The sequence below is a fragment of the Pinus tabuliformis genome, chromosome 2_2, assembly GCF_031772625.1.
Source record: "Pinus tabuliformis cultivar Carrire ecotype Pingquan chromosome 2_2, CPIR1, whole genome shotgun sequence".
NCBI lineage: Eukaryota > Viridiplantae > Streptophyta > Pinopsida > Pinales > Pinaceae > Pinus > Pinus tabuliformis.
Window position 1 is genome coordinate 54,447,549 of NC_142300.1, and position 18,226 is coordinate 54,465,774.

Genomic DNA, 18,226 nt, shown 5'->3' on the forward strand with positions numbered 1-18,226 from the left:
GGGAAACACTTCCAGCAACAAATAACACATATTGTAATGTCTCTTAATAACATATATTGTAATGTCTCTTAATAACTAGCATTTGCACCTGATGTTGCAAAGAAAACGCCGTAAGGCAAGCCAATAGAAAATGAACTAGTAGCTTGAAGTGTCTTGTAAAATCAATGTAATCTCTGCACAACATTATAATGTTTCATAATGATATATTTACAATGTTCAAGATCATTTAGTCAACATTTATCACCACGAAAAATAACAATATAAAGGCCTGGAAAATAGGCTTTTGATCACCCTATGAGGACACAAATAATAATGTTGAAGGTACATTTGAGATAATTTCACAAAATGGCTACTGAAGATGCAATATCCACTTGCAAAAATTAAATTAACCTGAATAAGCATAGAGGAAGAGTGGGTTATGTAGATGGGAAAATTGAGAAGAAGCCCAAGATCATAAAATGAAGGAGAAATAAGCTTCAAATAACAATGTTAAATTGACCCTGATTTTCTGAATACAACCATGACCATGAACAACAATGGTGTGATACACTCCATTCCTAGATCTCAACTATAATATTCTATACAAAGCCTTTGTGCCCATTTTCACTGAAGAAAAAACCATTACATATAATAAGGTGACAATAAGACAAAGATATGATAGATATGAAATGGGAAATAACCAATAATTGGCAACAAGACTGAAATAGCTATGATATTAAATTTGACAAATAAACTTCTAACTATAATAACAGTTCAATGAATGGAAAAGGAGCTCTACAAAATCTAGAAATAGATGTTGACTTATGAACTTCCATTTAATAAAAATATCCTATTTACGTTAAGAACTTGTAAAAGTACGAAATCAAGTTGTAGGTGGAAATTACCTGCATTGCTTCCCCCTCCTTATCACTAGATTTTGGGCCTTTCATTGGTCCTTCTTCACCAAAAATCTTTCCCTCATCCATAGCAATTTTCTGATTTGTTTCTTTCTTTGTTCTCACTTTAGCCTTTGCTAATAGATACAAAACAACCGTTGGCATTTTTACTGTAGAAGTTGTTTTTGGAGGTGTTGTAGGATGAGGATACTCAAATAATGAGGGTGTGGCGTGTGAAAGAAACTTAAATTTTGGCTAAAGAACCTTTGTGCCCATTTTCGTTGAAGAAAAAACCATTACATATAATGAGGTGGCAATAAGACAAAGATATCATAGATATGAAATGGGAAATAAGCAATAGGTTGTGACAAGACTTAAATAGCTATGATATGAAATTTGACAAATAACCTTCTAACTATAATAACAAGTCAATTAAAGTTAAAGAAGCTCTACAACAGGTAGAAAGAGATGTTGACTTGTGAACAACCATTTAATAAAAAATTACCATTTATGTTAAGAACTTGTAAAAATATGGAATCAAGTTGCAGTGGAAATTACCTGCATTGCTTCCCCTCCTTATCACTAGATTTTGGGCCACTTTTTGGGATTTTTACCCCGACAAACTTCATGTCCATTTGAATCTGTTCAAAAAATGCAAAAATACAGAAGATGATCTAAACATGATACTATCATTTAATATTCGGTGTGCACCCTGCATTTAATTTCAGTCTCCTTTTATAGTATGGGTATTAACCTATTTGTGATAACATAGTTTCTTGAGCTCTCCCAACCGCATTTTAAATTTATTTCTTTTGTTTCCAAGCACGCATCTTGCTACCTGAGTTGTCTCATCTTCATGCGATTTCCCAACTATTTATTGCAAAAAGTACGCATGACACAAAATTCTGGAGCAACTTTAAGAAGATATTTCATAACAGTAACATTATTACTTCAAAATGAATCTCTGTCAGTAGTTAGTGGCTTCTGAGATTTATTATATTTGACATGAAATACATCTACGATGTACAATAAGAATTCAAAAGGCTAGAATACCAACACTATGCAAGCCCTATTATGACCAACGTTTGCAACAAATCTTTAGGGCACCTCGTAAAAGTAACAAAATTTGATCTCTATTATAGTAAGATTACAGGATTAATTTCCTTGATAATTTGATTGGTCTTAGCCATAATGTGTTTTTTGGAAAAAGTGTTTCAAGTTCAACAATGGACAATATCATGTATTATTTTTTTTATTAAAATGTTATAAATATTCTTTTTCTTTGTAGAGAAGTCATACAAACATGGCACGTGTCACGAGCATGGAAGGTATTACACATCTCCCTAATGTTGAGCAACACACTATTGAAATATTTTAACTATAAGAACTTTCTTATTTTCAATTGCTTTACTCACACATATATACTTTCAATATATATATATATATATATATATATATATATATATATATATATGCCAATCAAAGACTTCTATTAAGTTGTCAAAAGATTACAGAGTGCTTGTCCATAAATTAGTGTTCTTTTGACCTCACTTCAATCAAATTTGTTGGCCAAAAGAACAACACAGAAAATACTTCCAAAATGCCAAAACCTTCTTGAAATTGAGAACTGGAAACACCAGTGTGCCCAAAAAACCCTAAGATATATACATAACCCGTAAACATCAGTGAACAGGAGGACCCAGATCATTACCCGAAGGCTCTGGATGCCCGAGTTCCCCATGAATGTGAAATTCTACATGTGGTAGGTGCCCCTCAATATGTTCCATGTGTTCACCTAGTCTCCTTTAGCCTCTTCAGAGTGATGATAGTCGATCTTACATATTCCATTGATTGTGTTGAAGATCGTTCATGAAATTAATTATTTCATTGTGATCCTCGTGCCTGTCGTGATTCATCTGCTCGAGGAGCGGAGTAACTTGCTGCAATTGTGCTTCCAAGGTGTCAAGGGAGGTGGGAAGGGGAACATGACCAGGTGACTGATTAAGATATGGGCCAACACCTCATCAAACTCTACATCCTGGATGTCTCCTCCCTCCATTACCACATATTCTCTTTTATGCTTCGCCCCCTTCCCTTGCGGTCCAATCCCTGTCCTCACTCTGCCCCTATGCCTAATCATCTTCCCCGCCCCTCCAGTCTGTTGTTCCCAACTTCAAGCCTCCTTTGCTACACCATGAGCCCAAGAGTCCGCCAACACCCAACGACCAACTACAACATTCCCACGCTTCGAGGGTCGCTCTGCTTTAGTAGGCGATCATCTCTAGCAAGGGTTGTCTCCACCAACCCCAACAAGTTGGATCCTGCACCAAAGATCCCATTTTCCAGCCCAATTTTGTGAGAATCCTCTCCCACAAGCAACCCTTGAACAAAGATACTCCACTAGAAGGAATTTGGGAGCACCACACCAGCGATCTTTCCCGCCACTATCAATTGACTGAACTAAATGATCTTGGAAACCCAATCTAACCTCCCACATGAAAGTCACTGACCCTGAATTCCAAACAAATGCGAATAACCCACAAACTTCATGACAATAGGATTAGTATGCTCGAAAGGCCCAGCTTTGTTTAGCCAGAAATTGTAAGGCCTAGAGGCTAGCCTGACTATTAATCACCTCCTTCCAAACACAATATACAATGACACTATAGAGACGGAGAAATCTGTTTTATGGACTTTCCTGGATGACTAGAGACAAGCACCAGAACAATATCTTTGCTCTCATAAACCAATTATGCAATCTCCTCACACTTTCCTTGCTAAGCCTGTCACAATGGAGTTTCCAGCTACAATCCTCTCCAGGGTCCCATATTAGACTTTGACAACCTCTTATAGAGTGCCAAGAACAATCTCACTTACAAACATCACTTATATCCCTGAAAGCCACAATCGAAAAAGTTTGCACAGGTTGGTGGCCTGCACAAACGCATGCCCATACTCACTAACAACTTCCCTCCACCTACCCTCGTACATATAGATTTAACACTGGCCATCGCAGAACATCCATATTGTGGTCGCATGCGTCACACATGCCATATGTACCTTGATTCAGTTCTCGAGGAGGATATGAGGTGTGCCTTCGTGCCCCTCATCCACCCCCATCATGGTGATATTCAAATATTTTATTTAAGGTAGACATTAAGATATTGTATTTATGATTCACATTGAAATATATTTTTGTAAATAATACCTTTTCCAAAACCTAATGTGCAGAAATCTAATTGTGAGTGGAATAAAAACTCTCTCTCTATGTACAAAGTTGATATAACATTATTTTAGTTAAAATGAATATTAAAATACTTTATTTATAATTTCATTGAAATATTTTTTTCACTTTCATTTTTTAACTCCATTTTAAGCATGAAAGGAATTATATGTTTCCTAATATTGTGCTAAAAAAGTGTTGAAACATATACATATATGCATTTGCTATTAATATAAACATATATTGTGCCCATAGTTGCGGGGGAGCACTCGCCCCACCCCTTCAAACCCGCTCCCAATCCGCGCTCCGGGCGGGAGCGGGTCGGGAGCGCGCTCCCGATAAAAAAGTTTCCGCTCCCTGCCAAAATCGGGAGTGAATTCGGGAGCGTCGCTCCCGTTGCTCCTGGAGCGAAAATTCAAGCTCGGGAGCGATCAAGGAGCGATCGCTCCCGAGCTTTTAATTTTTTCTTCGGGAGCGACTCGCGCGAAAAAATTTCCGTGGACATAAAAATAATAATAATAATAATAAATAAATAAATAAATTTAAAACGACTTGGGGGGCAAAAAAATATTTCATTGTCACTTGAATGAGTTGAGGAGAGCAAAGGAGACTGAGCAAAGGAGTGAGGAGAAGCGAGGAGCGAGCGCCGAGGAGCAAGGAGCAAGCCTGCAAGGAGGTTAGTAACTTAATAATTTAGTATTTTAAACCTTAGTTAGGTAGTAATTTAGTAATTTAGTTTAGTTTAGTTAGTTTAATTTAGTTTAGTTTATTTAGTAAAAACATCATGAATCTAAATAAATTAAATTAAATAATCTAAATTAATTAAATTAATTTTCTCATTCATATTCCCATTCCCATTAAATTTTGCAGATTCAAAAGCCTACAAATATCAAACATCATGGACCTGGCTATATTTCTTGGCATTTTCCTCTTCTTGGTCCCTTTTATGGTTATTATGGTGCTGGAGAGTAGGAAATGGAGGGGCCAAAATGAAGAGGGGGATGAAGAAGCTGGAGAAAGTGGATTTGATGAAAACCCCGGTGAGGAGGAGCTGGAGGAGGGTGAACATGACTCTCAAAAATCTAAACAAGACCAAACCCCATTGTGGAAATATGTTAACATGCCTGAAGTAGGGAAAGGGGGTGGAACCACTGAATTTCATTGCCCCCATTGCAACAATAATTACATAGGTTCATACACCCATGCCAAAAAACACCTCTGCGGGAAAAGACCATGGGATATAGATAAACAAATAGGAATCAAAAATTGTGCAGCTGTGTCAACAGCAGATAGAGCCAAATACATAAAGGAAGAGGAGGAAGCCCAATACAAATCTAAAATCAAGGGGTTTCTTTGAACCAAGCTCACAATCACAAGCACTAAGAACTCCTTCAGCATCCTCCCAAGGAAGTGGATATGGAGGCATATGGTCATCAGCTTTAAGGCATAGAACCATATCAGATTTCCTTGATGAGGGGTGTAGGAATGATGTGGATTCAAAGGTTTAAAGGTTTCTCTATACATGTGGGATACCATTCAATGTTCTTCGCTCACCTTATTGGCACGAAATGGTTTCTACCATAAATGATGCCCCTAAAGGATATAAGAGCCCTCGGTATGACAAGGCAAGAACCGTTGGCCTTGATCATGAAAAAGCAAAAATATCACATTCTTTGAATAGAATGACAAGTTCTTGGACTAACCATGGGGTGTCCATTGTATTTGATGGATGGACAAATGTAAAAGGCAAGCCATTGATAAGTGTTCTTGCTGTGTCTGTTAGTGGTGCCATCTTTCTAACTGCACATGATTACTCAGACAAGTTCAAGACCGCCATCAACATTGCAGAAGCATTACTTGAAACAACTGACCGTATTGGACCATACAATGTCATCCAAGTCATCACTGATAATGCTCCTAATTGTAAGGCAGCGGGAGCAATTATTGAGGATAAATACCCCAACATATTTTGGTCTAGATGTTTGGTTCACACATTGAACCTTTTGATGCATGATATTGTCAAGAACAAAAATGCACAATACAAATGGATTGGTGATTTGTACAAGAAAGGCAAACAAATGATAAAATTTATTACAAATCATAGCAATACCCATGACCTTTTCCACAGTCACTCAAGATTGGAGTTGTTGAAGATTGCGAAGACCAGATTTGGTAGCTATTACCTCACCTTCAGACACCTTTTGAAGGTAAGAGAGTCATTAGCTAGCATGGTATCAAGTCCACATTGGCAGGTATTAAAGGAAAGGGCTACAAATGCAGCTGACAGGCGAGGTTTTGAACTGGTGGAGGAGGCCGCTCTTGATGGTCAGTTTTGGACAAGTGTGAGGCAAGTATTGGATTTCACCAAGCCCATTTATCACATGATTCAGTTTGCAGATACAGATAAACCAGTGATTTGCGAGGTGTATGAGTAGATGGATACCATGTTGGGGCAAATAAAAGATATTGTTCATAACAGAGATGCCGACTTGTACAAACTGATTCATGATTGTGTGTGTGAACGATGGAATAGACTTAATCTTCCACTACACTGCTTGGCATATATCCTTACACCAAAATACTACTCTACATCTTGGTTGGGCCAACCTGCACTAGGGGGTGCGATTAGGACCAAACCCCATTTAGAGGCAAAGGTAACTAATGGACATTTGCAAGCATTAGAAAAGTTGATACCTGACAGGGAGGAATGTGCAGTCGTGCGCCTTGAAATAGGCAAATATTTCAGTGGCACTGGTTTGTTTGGTAACTTCCATGCAATGGAAGACAGAGACACATTTGATTCTCTCACATGGTGGGAAACATATGGTGGCCAGGGACTTTTGCCAAAATTGGAAAAAAAAGTCCTATCATAGGTTGTAAATACTTCTTTTGCAGAGAGGTGTTGGAGCACCTACAGCTTCATACATAATGTGAAAAGAAACAGACACAATGAAAACCGGGCAGAAATCTTGGTTTATGTGCACTACAACTTGAGGTTGTTGAGTCATTATTGTGATCGGGCTTATGAGGATCCCACATATAAAATTTCGGACAACCACCCAAAGGAAGACAATTTGAAGGATGGCACTATACATCTTGAAGAACTGGAAGACGAACTTATAAGGGATGAAGATGAAGCAGTTGTAGCAGCCATGCCACCTCCACCATCCAGTAGTAGTGCTTGAGTTCCGAGTCTTGTTCCTTTGCTGTCGCCACCTCCATCTACACCCTCACGTGGAGGGCATGTGCCTTCTAGTTCTGGTCGTCGGTCTTTGCGGGAGACTCCTAGAAGACCACCACGACCTGCTTATACTCCTAGAGACTCTTGTGGCAAGGGCCACATGTAGATTTACAGTGTACTTGTCTTTTCTAATTTCTATTAGTTTTCATAACTATTGAGTCTTGAGTCTTTGAATCTTGACTCTTTCATATCATAATGATATTTTTTGTAAACAATATATGACTGTGACAATGAAAATTTGAAGTTTGAAGTTGGCAATTATAACTCATTGGTAATGATTGTGAATTATGAATATGATGCTTCGTGAAAGATTAAAGTTGTTTCATTTCATTAATTCATTTCATTATTCATGTTTCATTTTATAACATTTCATTTCATGTTAACAGTTAGAAGTTAGAACTTAGAAATATCTAAGATATTATTTCTTGTAATGGTTAAACTTAGCTTACAAGTACAACTTTGGTGATCAATGATGATAAATGTTATATATTGAATTTTCAATTTTGAAAACTTGAAGTTGAAACTTTAAGATTGAATTTGATGAATCATGATTCATGAGACTCAATATGTTGCGGTTGTAATATGTATGTTACTAACTTGTGGACATGGTTGATGAAGATTATAACTTCTAGATAATTGATTTGATATGGTTCAATGATCAATCTATGTCTTTTTATGTTTTTTATATCTAATTCATCATTCTACATGTTTTTGTTGACATATATGTATCAAAAATTTAAAAATATATATATTTTTAAAAAATTGTTCTGGGATTCGCTCCCAAACCGGGAGCTTCTGAAAATGTCGCTCCCACTCCCAAGTAACATTGATTGTGCCTTTGTATTGGCAAGAAAACTTGTTTCATGAAAATTGAAATTTTGTAAGTTAATATATATGTAACCAATTCAACATATATTGTGCCTTTGTATTGGCAAGAAAACTTGTTTCATGAAAATTGAAATTTTGTAAGTTAATATACATGTAACCAATTCAAACAACCAAGAATGAGAATTGAAATTCTGTAAGTTAATATGGAGTGACCAATTCATACAACCAAGCACATTTTAGGAGACAAAAAGAACATTATATTATTCGTTCAATATAAGTAATAGTTATAAGCATCAATATAAGTAATAGTTATAAGCATCTCAAAAGAAATAACAAATAGACAACCCATTTTCCTTCCTACATAATTGCCAAACCATAATGATCAACCCAAAACATACATATTGTAGAAATCTAGTTGTCTCTGAGCTGTATGTAGTTAATCCGAAATCAATATCCTCAACCATACTTTTACAAACCTGGAGCCAGCAAACCATTTTCTCACAAAATAACTACTACTCGACAAGATTCAGGAAACAATGAACTCTCTACTGGAAACTACAGGATGGACTAAAAGCATTTCCTGTGAACAATTGATGGGCCACATTCGTCATATTCTGCTCGTGTTACCCACATCTGTACAAACCAACAATGAAATTAGTCACAAACATGCTTGTATTTGATGAATCAATGAACCAAATATGAAATAATCAGAATGATGTTATTTGATGTTAGAACCTTAGTATCGGTTAATATAAACAACAAAAGTTATAGTTCCTTAGCCAGAGATATCTTCGAGTAGAGTTGGGTCCAACTGGTATTAGAATGAAATTGCTAAGGTTAGGGTTTCATTTTTTCTATTAGACTAGTTCCACTGTCTAAATTAATAAAATCAAAGAATACTTGTAGCCAAAGGCATTGGTTCATGACTAGCATCAAGCCATTCACATAGGTTCTATTATCAGTTTGGAGTCTGGACTACCCTCTTACATTTTTTATGTCAATCAAGTTATACCAGAGTTGGATACATCAACTTGTTCTCAATCGAACATTCTAGCTCAGACCATTTAGGACTAACTCTTTGCCATGCTCAAGTAAGACCTGGTAAGGTCTTTTTGGGACATGACTTAGCAGGCTGGCCTTTTAGGACCAGAGCTCTACTAAGGGCTGAGCTTCTATGATTGAAGCTCTACTTATATAAAACCTTTCAGGACCTGAAGTTCTACTTACATAGGACCTTTCAGGACCTTTCTTTTGGCAAAGGGAAGTTTATTTTTGGAAAGCTCAGGAAAGACCCTTTAACACCAACCTGGTATAGTCCTTCTAAGACCAGAGCTCTGCTTAGATAAGACCTTTTGGGAGCTTTCTTTTTGCAAAGGGAGTTTCAAGGAGACGAGGCATAGTGCAAGTCCTTGGTGATAATTGGTGGAAAAACTATAGGTCAGACCTGACACAAGAGTCTAAGGAAGTCTGTGCTTTGTGATGCAGCTCCTCAAGTATGTTTCTTAAGGAACTTAAAAATGTGTGGTTGTAAATTTCTTCCCCTATCAGAAACAATACCTGGGAGGTGTTTTCAGATCTCAAAACAATAACATACTTTTTATAAGCATGAAGGATACTAATGAAAATAATTGCCAATTAAATAAAGCCTATTTTCTGGAGTCTCATGATCCATTATTCCAAATGTTTAAGCTATAGGTTATAGTTCAAGTGTTGAAATATGGTTGAGTTGATATTTCTGATTTCAAGAATGTGGTGGGCAGGACTACCTGTTGGAATGTACTGAGAGAAAATAGGATGGAGCCTCCAATACAGACACTGTATTTTTTCTCTGGAGGATCAACCACCTTGATCCTCATGCTACTTGGAGCAAGTGCTGTGATCTCTTGGTTCATCCGATCAGCGATGCCTGGAAACATAGTGGATCCCCCGCTCAAAACTATGTTACCATACAAGTCCTTTCATATATCCACATCACATTTCATGATAGAGATGTAAGTAGTTTCATGTACCCCCGTAGCTTCCATCCCAATGTGAGTAGGCTGGAATAAAATCTCTGGACACCTAAATCTTTCAGATCCAATTGTAATCACTTGGCCATCTGGAAGCTCATAAGTCTTTTCCAATGCAGTAGAGGTCTTTTCTAGTTCTAGCTCCTTTTCATAATCCATTGCAACATATCCCAATTTTTCCTCTATGTCTCAAACTATTTCTCGTTCTGTTGTTGTAGTGAAGGAGTAACCTCTCTCAGGCAGGATATTGCACAGTGCATTAGTTAAGTCTCTACCTGCAAGGTCCACTCTATAGATTGCATGTGGGAGGGCATAGCCTTCATAGATGGGAACAAAATGAGTGACACCATCTCTTGAATCTAGAACAATACCTGAAAATAGAATTTGGAATTAAAATATTTAAACATACTCTTTGTTTTTGAAAAACCAAAATAAGTATTAAGCTTAACATCACTTGTATCAATCTCAGAGTGGTACTCGGTCTGGTAGTTAGAGAAATCTGGGCTTGTCTCTTACTCAAGCCTGTAAAATTTTGACTTATCCTTTTATATTTGTTTGCTCAAGGGATTCCTTTTGGATGTTTGCCATGTATACTCCATTAGGGCAATTCTGGGAGCTTTGGGATATGGATTTCCAGGAAGTTCCGTAAATGCACAAAGTTTTGTGAAGGCATGAAGACTTCATTAACAGCAATAGGACATCTATATTCTTGGTAACATCTAAGGCCCATGGAAAATGAGCACCAATGAATTAGAATAAAATGGCTATTAGATAAAATAAAAACAATACAATGCCAGAATCTCACAAAAGAAATAATAAAAGGAATTTGACTCTTGCAACACTTGCCAACTTCTGTTTGCCATTTTGACTGTAAATGAAGATTATAGAAGTGCTCAGAACCACTTATGGTGCATGCTTCAAGACATCCTAAATTAAAACCTAGGTTAACAAAGAAAATCCTCCATAAGCTGCATACATATGATAAGTCAGTGCTCCAAGTACTCTGGATCTAACAAATTTAAGGATGTTCAATTTGAACTGGTGATTTTTGGCAAATTTTTAAAGTCGTGAGTGATCTAATTATAAATTACAATTTACTTGCATCAAAGCAAAGCAAACAAATTAAACAAAACTGAAAACCTGCAGCATTGTACATTGGATGCAAAGAGGTACACCTTAAAAATCAAATAACTACAAAGCTTTAAATAGTGTACAGTAAAACAGCATGCATCTTAAGCTCCACTAGCCAGAGCTAGCCACAGACTTGACAATCCATAGATTCAACCTACTATCCATCACGAGTTGACATAAGAAAATAAGTGATATAAATATACGCCGTGTGAAAAGCCTCCCATCAAAATTGGGAACAAAAACTGTAACTTAATTTGATTTTTAACTTCTGAAATATAGGCTCAATATTAACAGTTACTATCTCAAGCAGAGCAATCAATCTATTAACTTATGCAAAAACAAGCAGAACTTTTGAGAGTGCACAACATCACATGTACATGACACCACCTACACAACGCCACATGTACACTGCATCACTATACAACATGTACACAATACCATATGTACAACATGGACACAAAACTGCATGCTAACATACCACTTGTACAATCATGCACGCAACACCATATGTACAACATGAATAAAACACCATATGTAAATAACACTGTATATCTAACATGTACAAAATCTGTACACAACACTGTATATCCAACATGTGCACAACACCATATGCACACAACACCGCATGTCCATCTTGTACATAGCATCATCTATACCCAACAATTCATATGCAATATTCGTACAACACTATCTATATGATCTGAAAATGGGGCTCTTAGGCTTCCTGTCTAGCTTACAAGAACCTCTCCCACTTCCAAAGCTTGAATATTTCCCCAAGTCTTAATGATTAACCAATGCCGAATTAAAATGCTTGAAAATATAGGTGTATGCTTATACTTGTTTTTAACTGATTATATGGTTTAAAAATCTGTTGTTTTAGCTGATATGTACATGTGCTTAACATATATATAAATGCATATAACAGTGAATAATGCAGCATTAAAGACAAACACATGATACAACAGTGCCTCCCGCATAGCAGGGACTATAGCCCGCATAGCAAGGACTATAGCGTTCGATTGAGCGTTGACCAGGTATTAAATCACTTTGACCGATTAACCGATTATAGATTTTTAAAACTTAAGCCAAAGTTTATTGCTAACAGTTTTGCGCTATGAAAATTTTAACCAAACTTATGAATTGAGCCTCTTATTGCAGGCTTCACGTGCCCCAATGCTGTTTTTAGCGGGGAAGCTATTTTATCCTAACTTTTTTAACTGACGGTTGGGGCAAGTTTTTTAAGCAAAGTTTTCGTTTTCAAAGTTGTTGAGACAGGATCACATAAACCCGTCGAGCTTACCAGCTTACACTTGTCACTGTTGTTGGCTGCCAGGATTGTTTACAGCTGCCACGTTCATTCTACCACCACCCTTTTACGCCCTCTTCCTCTCTTCATTGCATTGAAGACGTGTTCTTCCGCTCTTCATTCCATTGCATGTTAGCTTCTGCTGGGGTTTGTTTACGCCCTCTTCCTCTCTTCATTGCATTGAAGACGTGTTCTTCCGCTCTTCATTCCATTGCATGTTAGCTTCTGTTGGGGTTTGTTCAGGTTGCCGGCATGAAAATTCATTTTATTGAAATGATCTTTGAGGTAAGAAGCACAACCCTCTGTATTCCCATGCTGAAGTCACAAACAAAAAATTCTATTGTTGAATATGAAATACCTGAAATTGTTTACGCTGAAGTCACAAACAAAAAATTCTATTGTTGAATATGAAATACCTGAAATTGTTTACGCTGAAGTCACAAACAAAAAATTCTATTGTTGAATATGAAATACCTGAAATTGTTTATGCTTCTTTCTGTTTGTAGGATTAATGGCAGCATCAATCCAGCTTGATAGAAGGGCCAATATGAAATACCTGAAATTGTTTATGCTTCTTTCTGTAGGTAGGATTAGTGGCAGCATCAATCCAGCTTGATGGAAGGGCGAATGCACCCATTTTCACCTGCCTAGGAAAACAGACAACAAAATCATAGGGGGTTGCTAGCGTCGGTTAAAATCTGTTGAGAAATCCTGCAGAAACAAGGCAGCAGACACAGATATTTAATCTCTGCCATGATTTTTATGAATATGGCAAATGAAATATCTACGTGGCCTTATTTTTTCTATTTTTGCTTTTCATCTAATTATTGCGCAAGTAATGAAATTTCATATGTTTATCCTAATTTCAAATGTGTTCACCTTGTCTGTCAGTACTGATCACTGTTTTTCGTTGATAGAATCATATTACCTATGCAAAAGAAGAGTCTTTTCTAATTGGATATAAATTGCGAAATTAATGAAATCGTCTATGTTATTTCTAAATTAAGTGTACTGATCACTGTTTTTGGTTGATAGAATCATATTACCTATCCATGCAAAAGAAGAGTCTTTTCTAATTGGATATAAATTGTGAAATTAATGAAATCGTCTGTTACTTACCACTGTTCTCGGTTGATATCACCATTCTTTTGCATATGCAAAAATATCGGAAAAAAGTGCTTTCTTGCTTGACAAATTGGGTCTGCAACAAAGAAAATTGACAGTCTTTCTTCTGTTATTTATATGGTGTAGGTGAGACGGCTTCTCAATATGGGTGCACATGTGAATGTACCTGCATTTGGCCCAAAATCTCCTGGGGCCACTCCTCTACATCTTGCTGCTGCTGGTGGGCATTTGAAGGTGATGGATGAATTACTTGAAGGTGAGTGCGCCCTACAAAATGAAGAAACAAAATATAATCCTATAGCATAAACAAAACTAGAACCAATAAGCCAAGACAAAACAGAAACAATCAAATTCCATTACAGTGTTTTTTTAAGAATGAAAACAATTTAAATGCTGCTAAAAGGATAATTACAGAGAGAAAGAATTGATAAAACTCATGGCATGTCCATGGTTTCCAGGATCGCAGACTTAGGATTGGACGTGGCGGGTCCCTTGCTCCGTTCCAAGTCCTCAAGCTTGAAAGTCACCAGCTTACTCAGACTCCCACCCTCAAACAGCACCCCAACATGGCTGGTGGGGCAGCCCAACATGGCTGGTTAGGCAGCGCCTAACCAGCCATATATCGCGTATATATCGCGTATTCAGTTAACGGGCTATGTCCCGTGCATCTCCGGGCTATGTCCCGTGCATCTCCGGGTGCATATATCGCGTATTCAGTTAACGGGCTATATCCCATGCATCTCCGGGTGCATTGAATACGCGATATATGGCTGGTTGGGCGCTGCCCCCAACATTCCCATCAACGACCTTCTGCACAGTCTTGCTTAACATGTGGTATGGATTCTCGGGATTCTTCACAAGCACAATCATGCCAGGCTGTAGGGGAGGCTGCGGTGCTGCCCTGGGCTTTGATAACTTTCCCAATTCAGAAGAGATTTCAGTTGCAGCACCATCCTTAGCGGGAGGGGGGTTATCTCTAACGAATTTGATTAAGCCCTTCTCACCTCCAGGGAATCCACCAGTCATGCCCTGTAATTTTTTTTCAAAGGTCTTATCATCACCAATCCAATTAGTAGAAATAGTACCTGCGGGATTGTTGGGTTCCATTTTTTCTCCATTTTTCTCGTGGGGACTGCCCACCAGATGGGATTTGCCTCTTTAGCTCCTCTCTTAATCCTTCCTCACCCTTTGCAAGCCCTCTGCCTCCCAGTAACTGCCACAGATTGAATTTCTCTGCTCATTTCCTTCAGGTCCAAAAAACCCAAAAACCCCATGACAAACGAAAGACATGCATCATGTAACAGGCCAAGAGAAACACCTATAGTCACGATCTCCGAGGCTCAAATTTCAGACACAATGCACACACAGAACCTCTACCTAGGATTTCAGTCAGTGTTGAACCTAGAACAATATACCATAGTCTGTAAAATCATGTGAATATAAGGGAATTCAGTGTTGAACCTAGAACAATATACCATAGTCTGTAAAATCATGGGAATATAAGGGCGGTAATATATTTTTTTAATCAAGAACTCCGTTAATTTGACACTATTTATCAAAAATCAGAAGAAACAAGACCGACCAACAATAAAGATCCAGGATTATAGAAGAGTAAAATACGATGCTAAAATCAGTGACAGAATTGAAAGATCCGATGACATAAATAAAGATATACATGCATAGGCGGCCTCCGTACACAGTTTAAACCCTGCTGCTCCCAGATTGCAAAGAAAAACTGAAAATATCGAGAGTCAATCACAATTCAAGGCGACGAAGGAGGGTATTGACGTGTCTAATGAGATGCAGCGGATCGACTTCCGAATAGGAGTGTAAGACATGCACGAAGAAACGTGGTAGGCATTACGAGAACCATGAAAAGAGCGGGATGTCTCCACGAAGAGGGAATGGTAATCGAAATGATTTTGGCGGTGGAGTTACATGAATTGCAACTATTCGGCGGAGCGCATATTCCTAATCGAATAATCGAAAAACTCGAGTTCAATGGGCCTTTGGTTCGCTGTAGAAATCGAGGGTCGGGGTGTGAGTCCAACCTTGAGATTTGAAATTTAAAAATTAAATGAATCCTAAATCAACTTGCATCTCTCAAAGTTGAGTTTCAATGGTTTTTATATCTAAAAATTATAGTTCACTGTTGCATATCTTATGGTTTTTACTTGTTGATGATGGTAAGGACCTCACTTGCTAGCTCGTACAGGGAGATATTTCAAGGCATAGAAAATAAGGGAATTTATTTATACGTTATCATTATTATATTAACTTTCTGACTATCCAAGGTCACTGTAGATTCCCCAGAAAATGCATTTGGTTGAGATATTGTCAATAAGTTGAAGTTCCTGTCCCCATTAGATGTATGTTCATCGTTCAGTGTAAGAGATCATAAAATATTTGAAAATTATATTGGTGATTTTTCAATTTCCTCGGTTTTGGAGATAGGTCATTTTCATATTAGCAGGTCTTGATCCATTTGGAAGCGGTGTGAATAATGGTGGTGAGGAAGGGTGGAATCCACTCCATTCTGTTGCAAACAGTTGGAATTCTAATGTTGTTGAAGCATTGTTGCAAGCAGGTAATATTCCTTGACACCACTTTCTCGAGGCTAGCAACTTGATAAAATGATGTGGTGTAAAGTGAAATTTGAGATAAATTGGGATTTTGAATGCTGTAATAAAAAAATGTTGAAATATTACTTGTTTATGTGTGATTTGTAATGCCAATGTTACTTAGAGTAGACTTTCTTTATTTTGGTGTTCAGTCTTTGTTTCCTTGTTTAGAAAAAAATGCCCGGACTTTATTTCTAAATCATATTCTCTTCATCATCTTCTATATTTTCCTTCATTGATAGGAGTTAAATTCTGATCTTAAGGTGGTAGAAAGAGTGGGTGGATACTATGGATAGATGGGGTTCTATGATGATCTCTACTCTCAAGGTGATGTGATGTAGATATATGATTTCTTATTTATTCTATTGTGTTAATTTTTTAAAACATTTTGTTACATTATTATTGGCTCCCTTTCCGGTATATTTATTTAGTTATTGGGTAGGTTGTAGAAGAGATGGTAGGTATTGGGTTTGGGATTTCAAAAGATTAATTTACTACAGTAATGCAACATGCATATTAATTATTCTATGACATATCCCAGTTTAAATTTTCAAGTTACTAAACCTCTCTTAATTTGCAATAATTTTGGGCATTATTACCACCAACTATTTCCCTTTAATTTTCTTACTAATGATGATAGGGATCTCATTTGCTAGCTTTTACAGGGAGTGATATTTCAAGGAATAGAAAAGAAGTGACTGTATTTGAAGGATACCATTATTATATTAACTTTTTGACCATCAAAGGTCACCTTAGATTCCCCATACAATGCATTTGATTAAGAAATGGTCAAAAATTTGAAGTCCCTGTCCCCATTGGTTGTATGTTCATCCAAGCTGGAAAACAGGTAATAGGATTCAACATTTCACTATTTACAGATATATCAATTTGAGGCTTATTGAGAATCTATATTATGGGGCTAACATATTGATTTGGTTTAAATTTGTTGTAAAGTAAATTGAGTGGCTTACATGGGGTAAATTTGTTGTAAAGTAAATTGAGTGGCTTACATGGGGTGATATTGTTGTCTAGGGTATGGCTCAAGAATTTCAAGGTCAATAAGTCCATGCTTTGATATGATCTATTCCATTAAAACTTGTTTGTACTTGAATTAGTTCTGCAATGAGGCTCTATTGATATATCATGTACTATTGATCATATTTTTTTCTTTAAAGACTAGTTTCACATTGATTATCGAAATTGCAATAGATGTAGTATAGAAGGATGTGGCAGAATCTGGGTTCTTAATCTTTTACTTTGATCATTTAGAATATTTACGGGCCAAAGTTGATTCAAACTTGCACATATTGGGTATTAAGCTAGGATGGACACTTTAAACCACCATAATGCCAAATCTTCATACCATGCATTAATGCTAGTCTCATGTTGTCACTATAGAACCAAAATATCCAATCAAGCAATGCACAAGGTATACACCAATGATGAGTATATTTTGATCGAATATACTTATGTTATTAGCTTAAATTCATTGCTCTAATAGAAATATTGTATTGTTGGAAATGGACCCTCAAAATATAATGTATTTTGAGAGGTAACAGTCGTTACTCTTAGAAAACGAGATAGTAAATATAACCAACCTCAAAACAACTAGTCAAGGCCGCAAGCAAAGAAAAATGGGTAGTTGGGTGACCATAAAAGAAAAATAAAGATTCTAGTCGTTCTAGACAAGAGAAAGAAGGTAATTGAAGTAGAAAAAGAGTTTGTGGATGAAGATGAGACATTGGGGCTACATCTTGATATAGAGCATCCTTGCATGATAAGGAGAAGAAGAATTAAACCTCAATGAATAGGGTGTACCACACATTGAATTCTCATCCAGGGAAGAATTAGATGGAGTCCTACTGGT

General features: G+C 37.0%; 2 long non-coding RNA genes and 1 pseudogene across 2 annotated transcripts; 1 reads left to right on the forward strand and 2 right to left on the reverse strand.

The window, feature by feature from the left end:
- Window positions 1-13,093: 13,093 nt before the first annotated feature.
- On the reverse strand, window positions 13,094-13,999 carry LOC149191453 (uncharacterized). Its single transcript, XR_016254824.1, has 3 exons — window positions 13,905-13,999; window positions 13,733-13,814; window positions 13,094-13,260 (listed from the first exon to the last, which is right to left on the reverse strand). It is a non-coding gene; the product is annotated as an uncharacterized LOC149191453 (long non-coding RNA).
- A 123-nt stretch (window positions 14,000-14,122) lies between these two features.
- On the reverse strand, window positions 14,123-15,599 carry LOC149191454 (NAD(P)H-quinone oxidoreductase subunit S, chloroplastic-like; annotated as a pseudogene).
- Window positions 15,600-16,192: 593 nt separating this feature from the next.
- LOC149191455 (uncharacterized) lies at window positions 16,193-17,246 on the forward strand. Its single transcript, XR_016254825.1, has 3 exons — window positions 16,193-16,325; window positions 16,602-16,686; window positions 17,000-17,246. It is a non-coding gene; the product is annotated as an uncharacterized LOC149191455 (long non-coding RNA).
- The last annotated feature ends 980 nt before the right edge of the window (window positions 17,247-18,226 follow it).